We start from the raw sequence: 18,264 nt of genomic DNA, 5'->3' as shown, positions 1-18,264 counted from the left end.
AGGCCCCATGAGCACCAACATGTGAAGTTCATGTCAAATCTGGTGCCAAATGAAAGCTAGGAGTCTGCATTTTTGAGAAATGAAGGCATACATAACTTTAACCATTTTCCATCCTCAAAATTAGGAATAATCAAAGGCTTTGATTTCTGGTCAAACAGACAGAAAAGTCTTAAAATGCATTTGAAATATATCAAAACATAATAATGCAGAAGTAAAGACACTGCCAACTAATATCAACACATATTTTGTTTAATTAACATTGGCCTGTGCCTTAATTTTGTTACCAAAATTCCACATATCTTTAAGATATTTTCTCATTTCTCTCGCTATTGAGGGAGGATAATGAAAGTTCACAGAAGTAACCAGGTAGAAACCATATCTATTTGTTTTCTTAATTATTAAGTGATTAAAACTTGAATTTAACCAAATTGGTAACAGAATTTCCTTAAACTCAGTAAAGGAATTACTGCAATTGAATTGGCTACAATGAGAAGTCAGTAGTCACAAACCAGTCTTCCCTTCCACTGGTATATTATTATGTTAAACGCTGGTGGTCAAAGCTGGCTCTCTCCCTCTCGCAAATACAACTAAACAATCAAAAATGAACAGTAAACTCAAAGGTTTCAAAGGAATAGACATTTAAAAATGTCATATGGCTATGTATAGTGTTATAACAGGCAAATAGTTAATGTATAAAAAGGGAAAATAAATAAGCACAAATATAGGTTGTATTTACAACGGTGTTTGTTCTTCACTGGTTGCCCTTTTCTTGTAGCAACAGGTGACAAAATCTTGCTGCTGTGATGGCACGCTGCGGTATTTCACCCAATATATATAGAAGTTTATAAACATTTGATTTGTTTTCAAAATCTTTGTGGGTCTGTGTAATCAAGGGAAATATATGTCTCTCTTTCCTTAAATTTTGGGTCAGTCACAGTGGTCAGGTTTTCTGCCACTGTGTACTCTCTTTCAGGGCCAAATATCATTCCAGTTTGGAAAGAATTTAACAGAAAACAGAGTAATGTGTCAAGTAATTATCTTTTTGTTTTCTCATGATTTGGTTGGGTCTAATTGTGTTGCTGTCCTGGGGCTCTTTTTGCGAACAGAGCCCCATGACCCACTTGCTTAGGGGATTCTTCCCTAGGGTAATCTCTCTGTAGGTGATGGCTTTGTTATGGAAGGCTTGGGAATCGCTTCCTTTCAAGTTGTTGTAGAATTTAAACGGCTCTTTTCTGGATTTTGATCATTATTGGGTATCGGCCTACTTCTGCTCTGCATGCATTATTTGCCGATGTACGTTGTACACACTTATTTTCCACCATAATTTGCAAATAAATTCATAAAAAATCCTACAATGTGATTTTCTGGATTTTTTCCTTCTCATTTTGTCTGTCATAGTTGAAGTGTACCTATGATGAAAATTACAGGCCTCTCATCTTTTTAAGTGGGAGAACTTGCACAATTGGTGGCTATTTAAATACTTTTTTGCCCCACTGTATTTTTAGACAGATCCTAATTGGGATGTCAAATTTACGTTCCTTTTGATGGCGTAGAAGGCCCTTCTTACCTTGTCTCAGATCGTTCACAGCTTTGTGAAAGTTACCGGTGGTGCTGATGTTTAGGCCTAGGTAGGGGTAGTTTGTGTGCTCAAGGACAACGGTTCCTAGACGGAATTGGTATTTGTGGTCCTGGCAACTGGACCTTTTTTTTTGGAACACCATTATTTTTTGTCTTACTGAGATTTACTGTCAGGGCCCAGGTCTGACAGAAGATCTAGGTGCTGCTGTAGGCACTCTTTGGTGTCTCGCTCACACACATACACAAGCCCCCTCTCTTTCCATTTATTGTAACCCGCATCTAAGCACCAACCAACACCGGACGTCAATGGAAGTTGAAAAGTGAATTAAATTTGGTCAGTCGGCCCTGGCCTTGATTTCAACGTCCAAAGAATACGTTTTTGACAAGATCTGGGCCGGCATTCATTTCAATGTCCACCGATGTTTATTTTTGGTCCAGTCCGGCCTTGATTTGGCCCATACATAGACATCCATGATTGGTTCAAATCTAAACCAATCATAGACGTTTATGTTTTACACGTGTTAAGAGCACCGTACAGTAAAGATATATTTTTTTAAAAGTTGAGTATAGTTCAGTACAGTCCTGTATGGTACAGTACTCTAGAGTTGAGTATACTATAATTTACTGCATTGTACTAATCCATTAACGGCAAGAAACTGGAATTCATTGCCCTTGACAATCAACTGTTCTCTGTCATGGATGATGTTGGCTTTCACCAACTGGTCCAGCACCATGATCCCCAGTACACACAACCAAGTAGGGCGCTATTTTTCAGATGTTGCCCTACCGGATGTTACACAGTATTGTTGAAACGCATATCCATGAGCGTCACTGCTATTAGCTTCACAACTGACATTTGGGCCAGCCATGTCAGCCCCATGTGCATGCGGAGTCTGACAGCACAGTGGGTTGACGAGGATTTTGTACTGAGGAAAGCCGTATAGAATGTGCTGGTTCTCATACCGCTGCTGCCATGTAAATGGCATTTGAGAACATGTTTGAAACATGAACACACTCCTAGCTCCATTCGAACAACTGACTCGAGAAATAAGCTCACCAGCTGCGTCTGCAGCAGACATCATACGCTCTGTCATGGCATTGAAAAGCCTGCTAAACAAAACTGCCGACACAGACCGTCGGGTTAAAACTCGCAAAAGTACTCTACTAGAGGCTCTGAACAAGCGAGTCGGTGGTATTCTCTCTGAGCCTCTTTACTGTGTCGCCACCATGCTTGATGCTATAGGTACAAGGACCGCTACTTCGACACAGACAAGAAACAGGGTTTACGTGAAATGTTACAGACACAGATGGACAAGATGGAAACGGACACAGTGACAGTTGGCACCGAGGAAGAGGACCCATGACAGAAGGGGCAACAGGCAGAGATGAAACTTCACTGCTTGGCATGTATGAGGAAATCCTGGGTGAAAATTAACTGACTGAACCATGAAACAGCACAGCAAGTGAAACAAAAATATTTTGGTCAGTGTGTGTGTTTCAACTATTTAACTGTACTATAATGCCACTCAAATTCTAAATATCAGTTATCGGTATCGTGTTTTTTGGCAAGGAAAATATTGGATATCGGCCAAAAATGTCATATAGGTGCATCCCTACTCCTCACCGTTGAATTTGACACATTTATTCCACCTATACAACCAGGCAAGCAAGAGTGGCTCTCTAACACACATGCGGTCATACAAACAAACCCACATTCTCATGGATGACCCTGAGCCATATTGCTCGCCAGGCATGGCGGTGTGGAGTCGAGCATTGGAAACAGGACTCCTGTTACAGAGCCCTTTAAGACCAACCCTCCCAGTCTAACCAGTTGCAGGCATATAAGAAGCTCCACCCAGCCAGCGATACCCTGTCCAACCAACCGCAGGCTCCGTTTAGGACATGCCACGAATTTCACACAATCACCTTATTCCGATGAGGCCCCTCTCACCTAGTCATGATGCGTATTCTACGCCCATCACCCTATTATGCACAGAAGTAATTAAATTAGGTTAATCTTCGGTGGAGGCAGCCTTCGCAGAGGTAGCACCAGTAAAACCTGAAATGGAACAACCTCCAGTACAGAGGGAAAAATGTAGGCTGTGCTAAAAAATGTTAAAATTAGAAAAACAGGCTAGTAATTTTGTCATAACACAATATACTGTACTTACCATTTATGATGGTTAAGCATAAAGACCTAGGCCTAATGTTGGTCAAAAACATGCTAAGTATGTCACAGGAAGGCCAAAAAGATCATCAAGGACATCAACCACCCGAGCCACTGCCTGTTCACCCCACCATCATCCGTACAGGTCAGTACAGGTGCATCAAAGCTGGGGCCGAGAGACTGAAAAGCAGCTTCTATCTCAAGGCCATCAGACTGTTAAACAGCCATCACTAGCACATTAGAGGCTGCTGCCAAAAGGCATAGACTAGGAATCACTGGCAACTTTAAGGAATGGAACACTCGTCACTTTAGTAATGTTTACATATCTTGCACTACTCATCTCATATGAGTATACAGTATTCAATAGTATTCTATGGTATCTTAGTCACTTAATGTTTATATATCTGGCATTACTCATGTCATTTGTACATACTGTTTTCTATACTATATCTTAATTCGTTCCGCTCTGACATCGCTCGTCCATATGTATATAGTCTTAATTCATTCCTACATAGATGTGTGTGAATATGTTGTGTAATTTCTTAGATATTAATTGTTAGATATTACTGCACTGTCGGAGCTAGAAGCACACACATTTGGCTACATCCACAAAAACATCTGCTAATCACGTGTATGTGACTTATAAAATTTGATTTGAAATAGGGTCTATTGGTAAGAATTATATATACAAGCATACAGTAACAATTCCCTTTCTTAGGTCAGTTTGGATCACCACTGTGAAATAATAGCAGAGAACATTTATTTCAGCTTTTATTTATTTCATCACATTCCCAGTGGGTCAGAAGTTAACATATACTAATTGAGTGTTTGGTAGCATTGCCTTTAAATTGTTTAACTTGGGTTTAGGTAGCCTACCACAAGTGTCCCACAATAGGTTGGGTGAATTTTGGCCCATTCCTCCTTACAGAGCTGGTGTAACTGAGTCAGATTTGTAGGCCGCCTTGCTCGCCCACGCCTTTTCAGTTCTGCCCACAAATTTTCCATAGGATTGAGGTCAGGGCTTTGTGATGGCCACTCCAATACCTTGACTGTGTTGTCCTTAAGCCATTTTGCCACAACTTTGGAAGTATGCTTGGGGTCATTGTCCGTTTGGAAGACACATTTGCGACCAAGCTTTAACTTCCTGACTGATGTCTTGAGATGTTGCTTCAATATATCATTTTCCGTCCTCATGATGCCATCTATTTAGTGAAGTGCACCAGTCCCTCCTGCAGCAAAGAACCCCCACAACATGATGCTGCCACCCCCGTGATTCACCGTTGGGCTGGTGTTCTTCGGCTTGCAAGCCTCCCCCTTTCTCCTTTAAACACAACGATGGTCATTATGGCCAAACAGTTCTAGTTGTGTGTCATCAGACCAGAGGACATTTCTCCAAAAAAGTATGATCTTCGTCCCCATGTGCAGTTGCAAACCATTGTCTGGCATTTTTAATGGCGGTTTTGGAGCAGTGGCTTCTTCCTTGCTGAGCGACCTTTCAGTTTATGGCGATATAGGACTCATTTTACTGTGGATATAGATACTTTTGTACTTGCTTCCTCCAGCATCTTCACAAGGTCCTTTGCTGCGGTTCTTGGATTGCGTTGCACTTTTCGCACCAAAGTACGTTCATCTCTAGGAGACGGAACACATCTCCTTCCTGAGCGGTATGACGGCTACGTGGTCCCATGGTGTTTATACTTGCATACTATTGTCTTGGCTGATTTCTTTTGATTTTCCCACGATGTCAAGCAAAGAGGCACTTAGTTTGAAGGTAGGCCTTGAAATACAGGTACACCTCCAATTGACTCAAATTATGTCACTTAGCCTATCAGAAGCTTCTAAAGCCATGACATCGTTTTCTGGAATTTTCCAAGCTGTTTAAAGGTTCAGTCACCTTAGTGTATGTAAACTTCTAACCCACTGGAATTGTGATTACAGTGAATTATAAGTCAAATAATCTGTCTGTAAACAATTGTTGGAAAAAATACCTGTGTCATGCACAAAGTAGATGTCCTAACAGACTTGCCAAAACTATAGTTTATTAACAAGAAATGTGTGGAGTGGTTGAAAATGAGTTAATGATTCCAACCTAAGTGTATGTAAACTTCCAACTTCAACTGTATATATATATATATATATATACACACACATTTCATTTTTACAACAAAACAATATCCTACCTATTGACTGAGAAATATCAATGACTCTCCCTCACCTGGTCCAGTACCAGGTAAATCCATCAGACTCTGCAGCTACTCGGATTGCAGCTGAAGGTCATAACCTTTATCTATGCCATCCGTGGGAACCATCCACAGACTCACATTAAACCCAGCCCTTGAATGCGATAAGGATTTCTCCAGCATGCAGCAGTTAATGTGTCCGGATCAAAGTTCCCAGGCTACACTGATAATGACTGTGTGTGTGTGTGTGTGTGGAGCAGTTCAGCTGTTGGAAGCTCATGGAGCGATGCGCAATGCTAAAACCTGCTCTGCGGTCAAGAAAGAAAGTAAACTCCCGCTCCAAATCCACACCATTCATTAAAATCACAATTTAACCAACACCCATCTATTTTTGTGACTACCTGGGCCTACCAATTGGTTTAAATATTGAAAACAAACCATACGGATTTGAATGAAAAGTATTTGAATAAACCTGAAATGGTGAATGTAAGAAGCGAACATCATTTCAGATTAAACAGCATATAAAACACTAAATAGGTCAGGAACCAGACAGAGAGCCTAAGGAAGAACAAAAAGGAAGTATTTAAATCATTAGGCTGGACAAAGTTCAACTACTGTTTAACGGATGCCCAGCCTCACTTTTCTCCACACAGAGGGAAAAACATGAAATAAAACTGATGTTCTTTTTTGGCCAATATACGCGGCTATTTGTTTATAATGCACTGTCCGCTCTCCCTTGAGGCTTTCCCAAGTTGATGCCCAAGAGACCAATCAGATCACACGTTCAGATCATGTTCAAGCCTCGGATTGGACAGTGAAACACACACACGCTCGCACCTGCACGCAATGTGCAGTCATGGCTGAAGCCAGCGCAAATTCCTACTATTTATGTGTCCAGGTTAAACCGGGGACATCCCTCATCAAATTCATGGTATTGCATAATTTTCAGATCTATCAGAAGCGATGAATAGACAAAACAACAATGTAATTTATGCACGAAATAATCTGTGAACATATCGGAATCAGACGATATTAGCTAATAATGCCAACATTAGTATCGGCCCCTGTCTAGATTAATGCCGATGTACAAAACCGATGTCAAAGCTTACGTGCATACCTATATACAGTGGGGCAAAAAAGTATTTAGTCAGCCACCAATTGTGCAAGTTCTCCCACTTAAAAAGATGAGGCCTGTAATTTTCATCATAGGTACACTTCAAAAAAATGACGTAATGACGCCATGTAAAAATGTTGTGCTACAAGTGCTGCACAGCATTCCTAACCTAGCCCACAATGTCTGCTATGTGGATTTAGCAGTCAACAAGTTGAGCAGTCATTTGAAAGAGTAAGAAAATTTCAGCGAGACAATGAGAAATCCATCAAAGCCAAGATAATGGAATTCATTGCCCTTGACAATCAACTGTTCTCTGTCGTGGGCGATGTTGGCTTTCGCCAACTGGTCGAGCACCGGTATACATTACCAAGTGTGCCATTTTTCAGATGTTGCCCTGCCGGAGTTACACAGTAATAACGTCACTGCTATTCACGACATACATACTATGGAATGTCGTTTGGGTCTTTGCGTGTCAATAAAGATACAGTAGCACTGTCAAAGCTGTACAAAAAAAGTCTGCAAACAAGCAAACAGCGGACACGATCTATGCGTTTACAATATCGCAATGGTAATAACGCATAATTTGTTTGACCACAACTTCTGGGGTGGCTAGCTTTAGCTTGGTACATAGCTAGCACCAATACAACCAGCCTGGAAACAATGACCAGTAGAAACTGCAGTCATTTTCATTATTCTAGACAATGATTTAGGAATCTGTGTGAGTAAGTATTAGCTAGGTTGCCACTTGTTCGCCTATTGAAATTGAACTTTAGTTCATGAAAATAAATAGCTAGCCAGCTACTTAACCCTGTTGCCCAAAGCTAACGTTATAAGCAGCCAGCTAGCTTCATCTGGCTAGTGAAGCTCGACCGGACCGGGTTATGTGTTGTGAAGCTAGCCACAATAAGGATCAGGCACTAGGGTTGCAGACTTGGAAACTTTCCGGGAAATTTTTGGAAATTTTCCATGGGAAGTTAAGCCTGGGAATTTTGCTTAAATTCATTAAAAAAAAGTTAGCTTATAACAGTGAACCTTTTTTGCGGGATACACAAGGCAATTCTAGGATTTGTGGCATATTTTGGTTAAACTATCCCCAATTCAATGGAATTGCAACCCTCTGCATGCACAGTGCATTTTCCCATCATATGTACAGCTGATTCTCAAGATCTTGCACACCAATGAGATGCTATTGAGCCCTACACTGTCTGAGCCAATGACTACATGCTTTCTGGTAAGTTTTGATTACAATACTGGGTAGGGTGAATATATTTTATATGACATACATGATTTTTTGTTAACTAGTAAATAGTAGCCTACAGCAAAGTGTGTTTAAATCATTTCTAACTTGTTCATTTCTGCTAGTTAGTTTTTGCTACCATGTGGGTTTTAGCTTGCTTGAGCCTGCTAACTGAGGAGTGTTAATTATGTTTCATTTTAAAACATTTATCTTACAAAGGAGTTGTTTAATCTAATTGCTTAACTATTTATCTGTACATGGTATTGTATATGTTTTGACTAAAATCTTTACAGGAAAATGCCACGGGCACTCTCTGATGTGTGGAGACATTTCACTGCAGCTAATGTAGAAGGAAAAGCTGTGCACATTTGCAAATACTGTGCCAAATCATATGTGAAGAATGCAACAAAGATGCAGAATCATCTGGCAAAGTGCATGAAGTTCCCTCAGCGCTCACAACAAGCAACCTCTGACAAAAAGTCCCTCTACCTCTATTCGAGGTGAAAATGATGAATCAGACACCTTATGCATACAGACAGCTGTGTATGTAACTGGTTCACCTCTGATGCTCACAGGCAATGTGTATTGGAAGAGATTTCTGAATGTTCTTTGCCCAGCATACACCCCTCCAAACAGACATGCTTTATCTACTCATTTGCTGGATGCAGAGTTCAACAGAGTTCAAGTGAAGGTCAAGCAAATCATAGAGAAAGCAGACTGTATTGCAATCATCTCTGATGGGTGGTCGAATGTTGTTTGGCAAGGAACAATTAACTACATCATCTTCACCCAACCAGTATTCTACAAGAGCACAAGGGACAACAGACACATCGCAGATGAGCTGAAGGCAGTCATCAATGACCTTGGACCACAGAAGGTATTTGCAATGGTGACAGACAATGCTGCAAACATGAAGGCTGCTTGGTCTAAAGTGCAGGAGTCCTACCCTCACATCACACCCATTAGCTGTGCTGCTCATGCATTGAATCTGCTCCTTGAGGACAACATGGCACTGAAAACAATGGATATACTCTACAAGAGAGCCAAGGAAATAGTTAAGTATGTGAAGGGTCATCAAGTTATAGCGGCAATCTACCTCACCAAGCAAAGCGAGAAGAATATGAGCACCACATTGAAGCTGCCAAGCAACACCTGTTGGGGTGGTGTTGTCATCACGTTTGACAGTCTCCTGGAGGGGAAGGAGTCTCTGCAAGAAATGGCAGACTGATATGGACAGCCCCATCAAGAGGATCCTCCTGGAGGATGTATTTTGGGAGCGTGGTAAGCAGCCTGAAACCTATAGCAGTAGCCATTGCACGGATTGAGGGAGACAATGCCATCCTGTCTGATGTTCAGACTCTGCTTGCGGATGTAAGAGAAGAAATCCGTACTGCCCTTCCCACTTCACTGTTGCTCCAAGCAGAGGAAACTGCAGTTCTGAAATACATCAAAAAGCGTGAAGACTTCTGCCTGAAACCTATACTTTGTGGATCTGTGGCTCTTTCCCTGTTGCCTCCATCATCCTCCAAATCCCACCAACATCAACCGCCTCAGAGTGCAACTGGTCCATGTTTGGGAACACACACCAAAGCATGCAACAGGCTGACCAATACAATGGTTGAAAAATTGGTGGCCATCCAGGCAAATTTGATGGTTTTGGAGCCTGATAATGAGCCATCCTCAACAAGGTTGGAAAGTGACCGTGAATATTAGGCCTCAGAGTCTGATGTTCAAGAGGTGGACATTGAGGAGGTTCAGGAGACGACATGGAAGCCTGAGAGGAGAGCTGTAGTTTAGACTATCATTTTACAAATGTATGTTGAAAACGTTTTTGGGAGATGCGATGGATCATTGGGGATCATTCAATATTCCCTTTCTTTTGTTGTTCAGTGAAATCATCCCATGTGAAGAGTCAACTCATTTATTCAAAAGTTAAATTCGTAACTAAATAGTTTTAAAAATGTATTTTGGGAGGATTTAATAATTTGCAATTATGTCTACTTATGATGAGGTAAAATGTTTATGTATCTGTCTCCATATGACACAATACCACACAATACTCATAAAGCATATTTAGAACTTGTATTATTCAAAAATATACAATACTATCAAAAACCAACACTTTTTTTAATACCGTGATATGATCTTTGGCCATGTCGCCCAACCCTACTTCTACCATGGGCAAATACCTAGGCCTAGATACATTTTTCTTCAAATCAAAAGGGTCAAAAAAGTCAAAAAAGTGATTGAAATCACATGGAATGACCCAGAGAAGGGAAGCATGTAGTTTTGTGCAGTTTTAATTGGGCCATTAGGCCATCAGGGAGCACAGGCCACAGCACACTGAACTTTAGACTATAGGTCGGGTTCAACCCATGGGTATACTCACTCCTCTCCTCATACACAGTACAGCGCACCTGGTTTTGTAAACACTGTGCCAGTGGTTTCTGCCTTTGAAGTCTCTTAATCGTTCAGGTTCCTCCACGACAAGGGAAAAAAGCTACTGAAATACACAACAGAAAATGGGAAAAACACAATTGGGTTTGAAAAGAATTCAGAGTTTCCTCTGTTCCTCTAATCTCAAACGTTGAGATTTCAACCAGCTGTCTGAGGTACTACCAAGCTGGGGCAATTAGTTGACAGTAGGGATGTTGTTTTTTTAAACACAAAAATAAAAGCCAGTGTCTGAATAGGATAACTGGCATAGAGAGAAGTAAAACTCTGAGGAACCAGCAAACCAGTGGTGTGTTTCTGTGTTCCACAATTCACCCAATGATATATGATGCATATGGTTCCACTTCCAGACTGGTTTGGTGGCTTCAGCATAGGAGCGAATGGGGCCCGTGTGTCAGTCGAGCCACTGCCTGCTGAGACTGCCAGTGGTCAGGCTTCCTCTCGACCCTGTCCTAACCTCTAGGATCTGGGCAACTCGCTTGTCTGAAGTTAGGCCTGGAGGGGTGAAACACTTTGGCCTTTAACATCCTACTGAGGAGCCATGACAAGTTCAGGCAGGAGTCTGGTAAATTAGCCCATTGCCCTTGTCCTTAGCCCACCCCCCCCCCTCCCTCCCTTTTTAATCAAAGTTTATTTGGAGATTCGTAAGTAATTTTCTCCTCTGGATTCTCTTCAGGCCATGTACATTGTTGAATGGGGTCGATTTTTCCTGCTTCTCCAATGTGGCTGGCTGGTCCATGTTTATCTTATGTGAGGGGGTGGGGTAAAAAAAAAAACATTCAGGAATGGAGCATTCTGGGAGGAATGTGAACAAAGGTATTGTTTCAGGTGTGTTCCAAGCGAGGTTAAGTTCAGAGGGAGGCACTGCCCCTTGGTTTGAGATGGGGGAGAGATGGATTGAGGTGGAGGGAGGGGATGTTGGCTTGAGGGCATGAAACGGGAGGGTGTGTGCATCTGAGTGTACTTGGCAGACTAGGCCTACACTATCAAAACAGCCAGCAACGGTGTTGTTTTAGTCAGCCAAATGTCACCCTTCAGCTCTTCCTCCAGTCAGGATTCCAGGAAAGAGACTAGTGTGTGTGTGTGTGTCCACATAAGCGACAGCTCAAGTATATGCCAAACCAAGATGTACAATACCTGCAACCCGAAAACCTACAGAAAACCACAATAGCAGATCATTTAGATGTATGAATAAAGCTGTGATTGCTCAGACAGATTTCAAGTGTCTGACTGGAACAGATTATTCATCATGAGCTGAAGTCTTCAGAGAAGCCAGACATTAACCGCCTGAGGGGGTCTGAACAATACAAAGTAATAACATCAGTAATACCAACAGGTTCTGCTTCCATCTCGCCAACTGAATAGTCTGACAGGATAAATCCCAAACCCAGTGCGCCTATGAAAACACTGCAGATCCGTACATATAGATTTGCATAATCATCAGAAATAGGCCTACATTTAGGCCTAACCAGAGAAATGGATGTAGCTTTATGCACATTATGGTCTGTAGCCTACAGCAGTAACCAGCCATACCTCTATTGGTTGTTTCCTGTTTTCCTGGCAACTTGGCCTCTATATTGATTGGTTAGATGCAAAATTAGGACATAGAAGGATCTAGAATATAGGCTGAGAAAATTGCCATATGCTCCAAGTGGCTAGGTGCTAGGACAGCCTAAATCAAGGCCAAAAATGTATACACATACCCTGGTAATAACTTACAGCAGGACTATTTCTTAGTCCACAATATGGTCTTACATAATACAACATTTCCTACTTAAAATGCAACCAGCAAACCATAATCATGTCATACTTTCAGTTGGCACTGGCAGTATCTAACATTTGCAACAATGAGCCAATTTTCTTGGAGTGGAATGCCCTGGAAAACTGATTAAAGTGGGGCACCGTGCCCCTAAAATAAGGTTATCATTGCTGGGAAGGACAAACATCTGAGTGGGTGGCTTTTATCCATTCATGTTATTGAGTACCCTCCTCTGGGTAAACCTCCAAATTCATAAACTAGATAATTGTTGTGTTAGCCTCCTTCTAGGGTTGCGCCAATAACACACACATATGTCTGGAAGGGGGCTGATAGGATTCCACAAAGATCTAAAGGGTCAATGGGGGGAGGGGAGGTCTTGCTTTGTCAATTGTGCGGCATATCAAAACAAATAGGAGTGAAAACAGGCAGTGAGAGGACTCACACTTTCAGTAGCACATTTTCCCAGTCCTACACCATATCATACAGGCTAGAGAGAGGCCATGTACTCTGAGTGAACAGCTCTCCATTAAATTGGGTATAACATGGACCCGGGCCTGAGCTAGCCGAGCCATCGGTCCAACTCAGCAGCAGACGGGGCGCTCATCACCCTCTATTCATAAAATGTCTCTCTGACTCCAACATGTGGGCTGCAATGGGGACAGGGGCGTGGGGGACCCAGTCGGGCCAATATGTGCAATCAGTAGGCTTTTTTCTCTCTACGCTCCACAGTCAGGGCTAGTCCCGCTTGTGTGTATTTAACCTCCTGAAACCATTTCCCAAAAAGCATGTCACCCAGACCCGGAACTCTCTTGAAATTCAGTCAATGGATTTGCAATATGCAGAGGCCCCAGTACAGCAGCAGAGCACAACAGTCAAGGCCTCACTAGCTCAGCTACACCAAGAGTGTACTGTGTAGAGTACCCACCCATAATGACAGCAAACAATCATCAGGAAGATAAACTCCCCCTCACCACAAGACAAACACTGGTGAGATTATTTAATCTTGGAGCAAGTTCACACATCAGAAAATGACAGCATTGAAGTGCTGAGATCACATATGATGCAAGGATATGCAATTTAACACAATATATAATGGAAACCTACAGATCTTGTAACACACTAACCGGGGATTGAGCAGGTTAGTGTGCAATTAAAGGGATTCACATGAACACAGTTCCTTGTTGACAAATGGATGGGACAAAATTACAGTATCTGCACTGACGTTAGACAGTGTACAAGCACATAGGAGACGGTTGAGATCATGGCATGGCAAAACCTTGATGTGTTGATAATGAATACAATGATTATATTGTTCATTGTTTTTTTTCTAGCGGCCTTGTGTATATCGCTAAATCACAATTTAGGCGAAATTAAAATTGTACAATTATTTAGGAAACTAGCTTGGTTGGTTTATGCTAAAGAAAGTACATTATTTTGATGAAACAATTAGTAGAAAACGTCGCGCCTGCAACTGCCAGTGCCTGCGCCATTATGAAAACCTCACCATAAACGACTAAATTGGAAATGTATCAAAAATGATTACAATGTAATCTATGCGACAACGCATTTTCTTGGTTAACGTTGAAGGATTGCGAAAATGGTTCCTCTCTCACACGATTGCGATCATTCGATAGAATTGCCTGGGTGTGTACATTATGCACGATTAAGTTTAGAATGGGGTGGCGCAGAGATGCATTATATAGTGGGCAATACAGCAAGCTTGCAAACTACGTTTTTAGACGGCCTATGCCAGTAGACTGACTAGGGATAATTTGGATACTCAATCAAGAGCTTCGGTGAATAAGGCTTGACATTGACACAATTCTATCTGGTACAGTTAAATGCTATTACCAATGTTTTATGATTTACCCTCGCACTCTCCCATAATTTACGAATATCATGGCTCATCTTGACTGGCTAGTTGTAGATTACTATAATGGTGTACTTGGCAGCAGAACATTCAGCTAATGCAGTAAAAGAGTAGCAAACCTAACGTTACCAACACTGTCTGTAACTGACGTTGGAACTTGGATTTGAAATTAAGGTAGACCCGGCTATGGAACATAAAATAAATAAAAAAATCACAAAAAAATGTTGTGCATTACCACGAATGCGAGATAACTGGTGTGTAGGTTACCGAACAAGTTAAACGTTAAATGATGTTACACGATTTCAAAGTTATTTTTTACTACGGAGTTAAAAGTAACAAAGAAAAAAGGAGGAACCTACCACGTGATGAGGAGCCGAGTCCGGGTAAATTTTTTTTTTTTTAGAAACAAATCCCGCACTTTGATAGTAATTTCATCAAGGAAACAAAATATGTGGGAAAACAAATAATTCGAGAATGCCCCTTCACAAAATCCGTCTCGTGCGTTCAAATTGGGTAACCCCGTGTTGCTCCCGGAATCACGAAATGGGCGAAACAACGAGTAGTTGAGAAACGGAGTCAGCTTGCTCTCTTCTCTTTGCAATTATTAATGCTCAATCTAGTTTATTTCAAAGGCTGTTTTATTCAAATCGAATTGGTCTTGTCATATTTCCCAACGCCATTTATCGACGACGTGTTATGTATTTTCCCCGATAATCCGTTTTTATTGTTGCCGTTTTAGGGAGAGCGTCACACAGAAAATGGCGGCTCGCTCCTCTCCCTCGGATTTCAAGTCTGACAAAACAGAACCCGAGAGCAAAGCCGCGGCGGGAGACATTCCTCACACTCGCCACTAGTGGAACGTCAGCATGTCTCCGCTAGAGGGAGCCAAAGTCAAGCGTTCCATTTTCTACATGTCTGAAACTGGGTTGCTGTGTCTTCCATCATGGCTCAATTAAATCGTGACTTGCAGTTATTACATTTCATGCAAGAGCCGGAATGGATACAGTTTCATTATAACTCCGAATCAAAACATGTGATTCTGGAGGATTGGAGAAAGTGAATGGTTATGGGATCATAACCAGGACAAGGACACACGGTTAGTTATAAATATCTATGATACTACCCTGCAATATGATAGGGGAATGCTTTGACGCACATGCTATGGGAAACACTCTTTTCACACCAATTCGATATCAAAGTGACTTTTTCATAGCAGGTTAGGAGAACTTACACAGCAGGTTAGGATAATTAATGTAGCAGGTTAAGGTTAGGAAAATAGTTTGAGAATATGGTTTCGAAAATCACCTTGTATCTAAGTGTCATTAAAAGAGTGTGTACCATTCCCCCCATAGAGGAAATATATGGGAGTTGTATAGAATTATAATTTAATAATGCCAGGGGGAACCGAAGAACACAACACCATTTCTGCAATGCAACAGAGGGCACAGACGGGCAACATAGCTGACCGATTCTGTTGCAAAACCTTTTGCAACAGAAATTGTTTGCTCCAAACGAAAACTAGAGTTTCTTCTGGAAAAAATCAGGTAGGTCTCTTCCCGTTCGGTTTGGTTCTTAAACAGTAAACAATTTCTGTTGCAAGACAATGAATACACCCCTGCCTTCTCAACAAACCCCAATATGGAACAAAAAAAAAACTTTCCCTGGTCCCGTACCATTTTTGTGTGCAGATGTGAAGGTAACAGATTGGTCACAGTTACACGGGTAGCCTATAGAGAGCAATAATTATGGCATCACTTTGTAGGCACTAACTCTGCCATGGTTCATTGGACAAAATCTGAGTTTTGTAGGGTTTTTGGATAAACCCAGAAAATTAGGTCTGTGGTAGGCTTAGGAGAGCTTATACATTTTGTTCTATGAGAATCTATATAAGCTAACGTCAATTTTTGTGAATTTTGAAGAATTTACGATAATACATTTTTAAAAAGCATAAAAAAGGCTTCATAATTCATAACGGTCATGTTAACTGACTGATATTATCTCATATAACAAAGATCTCCTAAAGCCCGTGTTAACCTCAGACCTTATTTTTAGTGTTTATGTTTATCCCAAAGCCTTGTTCTTTACCCCATAAGAATGGCTGAATGAACCAGAGGTAAATCATTCCCGGGTTTTAGGACTACAAGCTGGCGATCTCTATATAAGCAAATGATGGTCCTGTGACCTCTAGGAAAATCTAATTTACAATCCTTCACTATATTACTTACAAATTCCGTTCCTTTCATTTGGCAAATGCAAAATTACTTACGGTTTCAGACAACAATCAACATCTATATAAGGATGTCATATCCCCTGCCTTATGATCACCGCCATTGATATTCCACCTGTTCTGCAACTGTTCACTCTACTAATGTGCTATTCTGCCATCTAGTGGTCTTTAGTAGAGTTAACACCCCCTATTGGATAAATCACCCCTCCACCTGTGTCAGCATCTGACTCCAGCACCATATTTCTGTAGCAGTCTTTACGTTGCTATGCCAGACAGTGACACAATATTATAGTGATACATCATTTCAGATTATAGTGAAATGTCAACATAGTCATTTATGGAACAATGCACATTTGGCTATCTGTCCAAAGTTATTAAACCAAGCTCTATGCATGATGATGACACATAATCAATACTGTATCATGAAACACATGTTGTGTATACATACCTTGCAATAGCAAAGTTCACCTCCTACCAAATCCATCCTTAGGGGAAAAATATCCACTGTGTATTCCAGGTACAGTGCATTCAGAAAGTATTCAAACCCCTTCACTTTCTCCACATTTTGTTGCATTACAGCCTTATTCTAAAATGTATTAAATCGTCCCCACCCCCTCAGTCTACACACAATACTACATAATGACAAAGCAAAAAAATGTTTTTAGAAACTATTTTTTGGAAGTTTATTTGTATTTTTATACATTTGCAAACATTTCTAAAAACCTGTTTTCGCTTTGTCATTATGGGGTATTGGGTGTAGGTTGAGGGGGGGAAATGATTTAATACATTTTAGAACAAGGCGTAACAAACGTAACAAAATGCAGAAAAAGTGAAGGGGTTTGAATACTTTTCAAATGCACTGTAACTTCCACAAGGTTACCCCTCCAGTTCTTTGTCCAAGGGACCTGTACACACAGACAAATTGCATTATAAATCAATAATATATAATAATATACCTAAAATCATTTGACTGACACAGGCCTACTTGGTATGGCACTACAAAGAATGTCTAAAAACACTTTGTACAGAACATTGATTTATTTTTGTTCTGAGTCTATATGACAATCATATATTTATAGAATGACCTGGCATTGTGCCATATTCTAAAATTATTCTGCAAATTATCTTATTGAATTTTGGTGAACATTTACGTGCAGCTACAGTAACACTAGACTAGGGCACAATCTCCCAGTCTTTTAAATTAAGAATAAACTGTATTGATTTCAGACTCAATACTCTTGTTAGCTTGACTGATTTTATTGTGGAAACGGGCTGTAGCCCATAATCAACTATGTTGGTAGCTAGCGAACTGGCTAACAAACTCCACGGCCCTTGTTCTAAGTAACTTAGCTAGCGCGGCTAGCATAACTTGCTAGCAATCCTTGCGCTAAAATCTATTACTACTTTATAAACGTAGCAAACCATACACAATATCACGCACTGACTTACTGTGCGAAATTATAATGTAAATGTTTCACAATGTTATCACAATTATTATGTACTATATAGTGTATATAATCTTGCAAGTGTGTGTGCCTACTGTACGACACCCGAAGTACGATAGCTAGCTAACGTTAGCTAGATACACTATTTGGCCTGTTGACTGCAACCCCACAGTAACGTTCGCAGTTTTACCTTTGCATTTCAAACTGGATCATTAAATAAATCAATAACATAC

At 40.9% G+C, this 18,264-nt stretch overlaps 1 protein-coding gene across 4 annotated transcripts in view; it reads right to left on the bottom strand.

Annotated features, from left to right (window-relative positions):
- Positions 1–17,193, bottom strand: part of LOC112225896 (KAT8 regulatory NSL complex subunit 1) — a 72,168-nt gene extending 54,975 nt beyond the window's left edge. For 3 of the 4 annotated variants that reach the window (XM_024390015.2, XM_024390018.2, XM_024390019.2), the window contains exon 1: positions 17,035–17,193. The gene's annotated coding sequence lies outside the window, so the exon portion shown is untranslated. Of the gene's footprint in view, positions 1–14,718; positions 15,162–17,034 lie in introns of those variants that run through there. The other variant, XM_024390017.2, reaches the window with a different exon arrangement.
- Between the last annotated feature and the right edge of the window lie 1,071 nt (positions 17,194–18,264).

This window comes from Oncorhynchus tshawytscha, linkage group LG27 (genome assembly GCF_018296145.1).
Source record: "Oncorhynchus tshawytscha isolate Ot180627B linkage group LG27, Otsh_v2.0, whole genome shotgun sequence".
Taxonomy (NCBI): Eukaryota; Metazoa; Chordata; class Actinopteri; order Salmoniformes; family Salmonidae; genus Oncorhynchus; species Oncorhynchus tshawytscha.
This window is presented reverse-complemented; position numbering and strand designations above follow the sequence as displayed.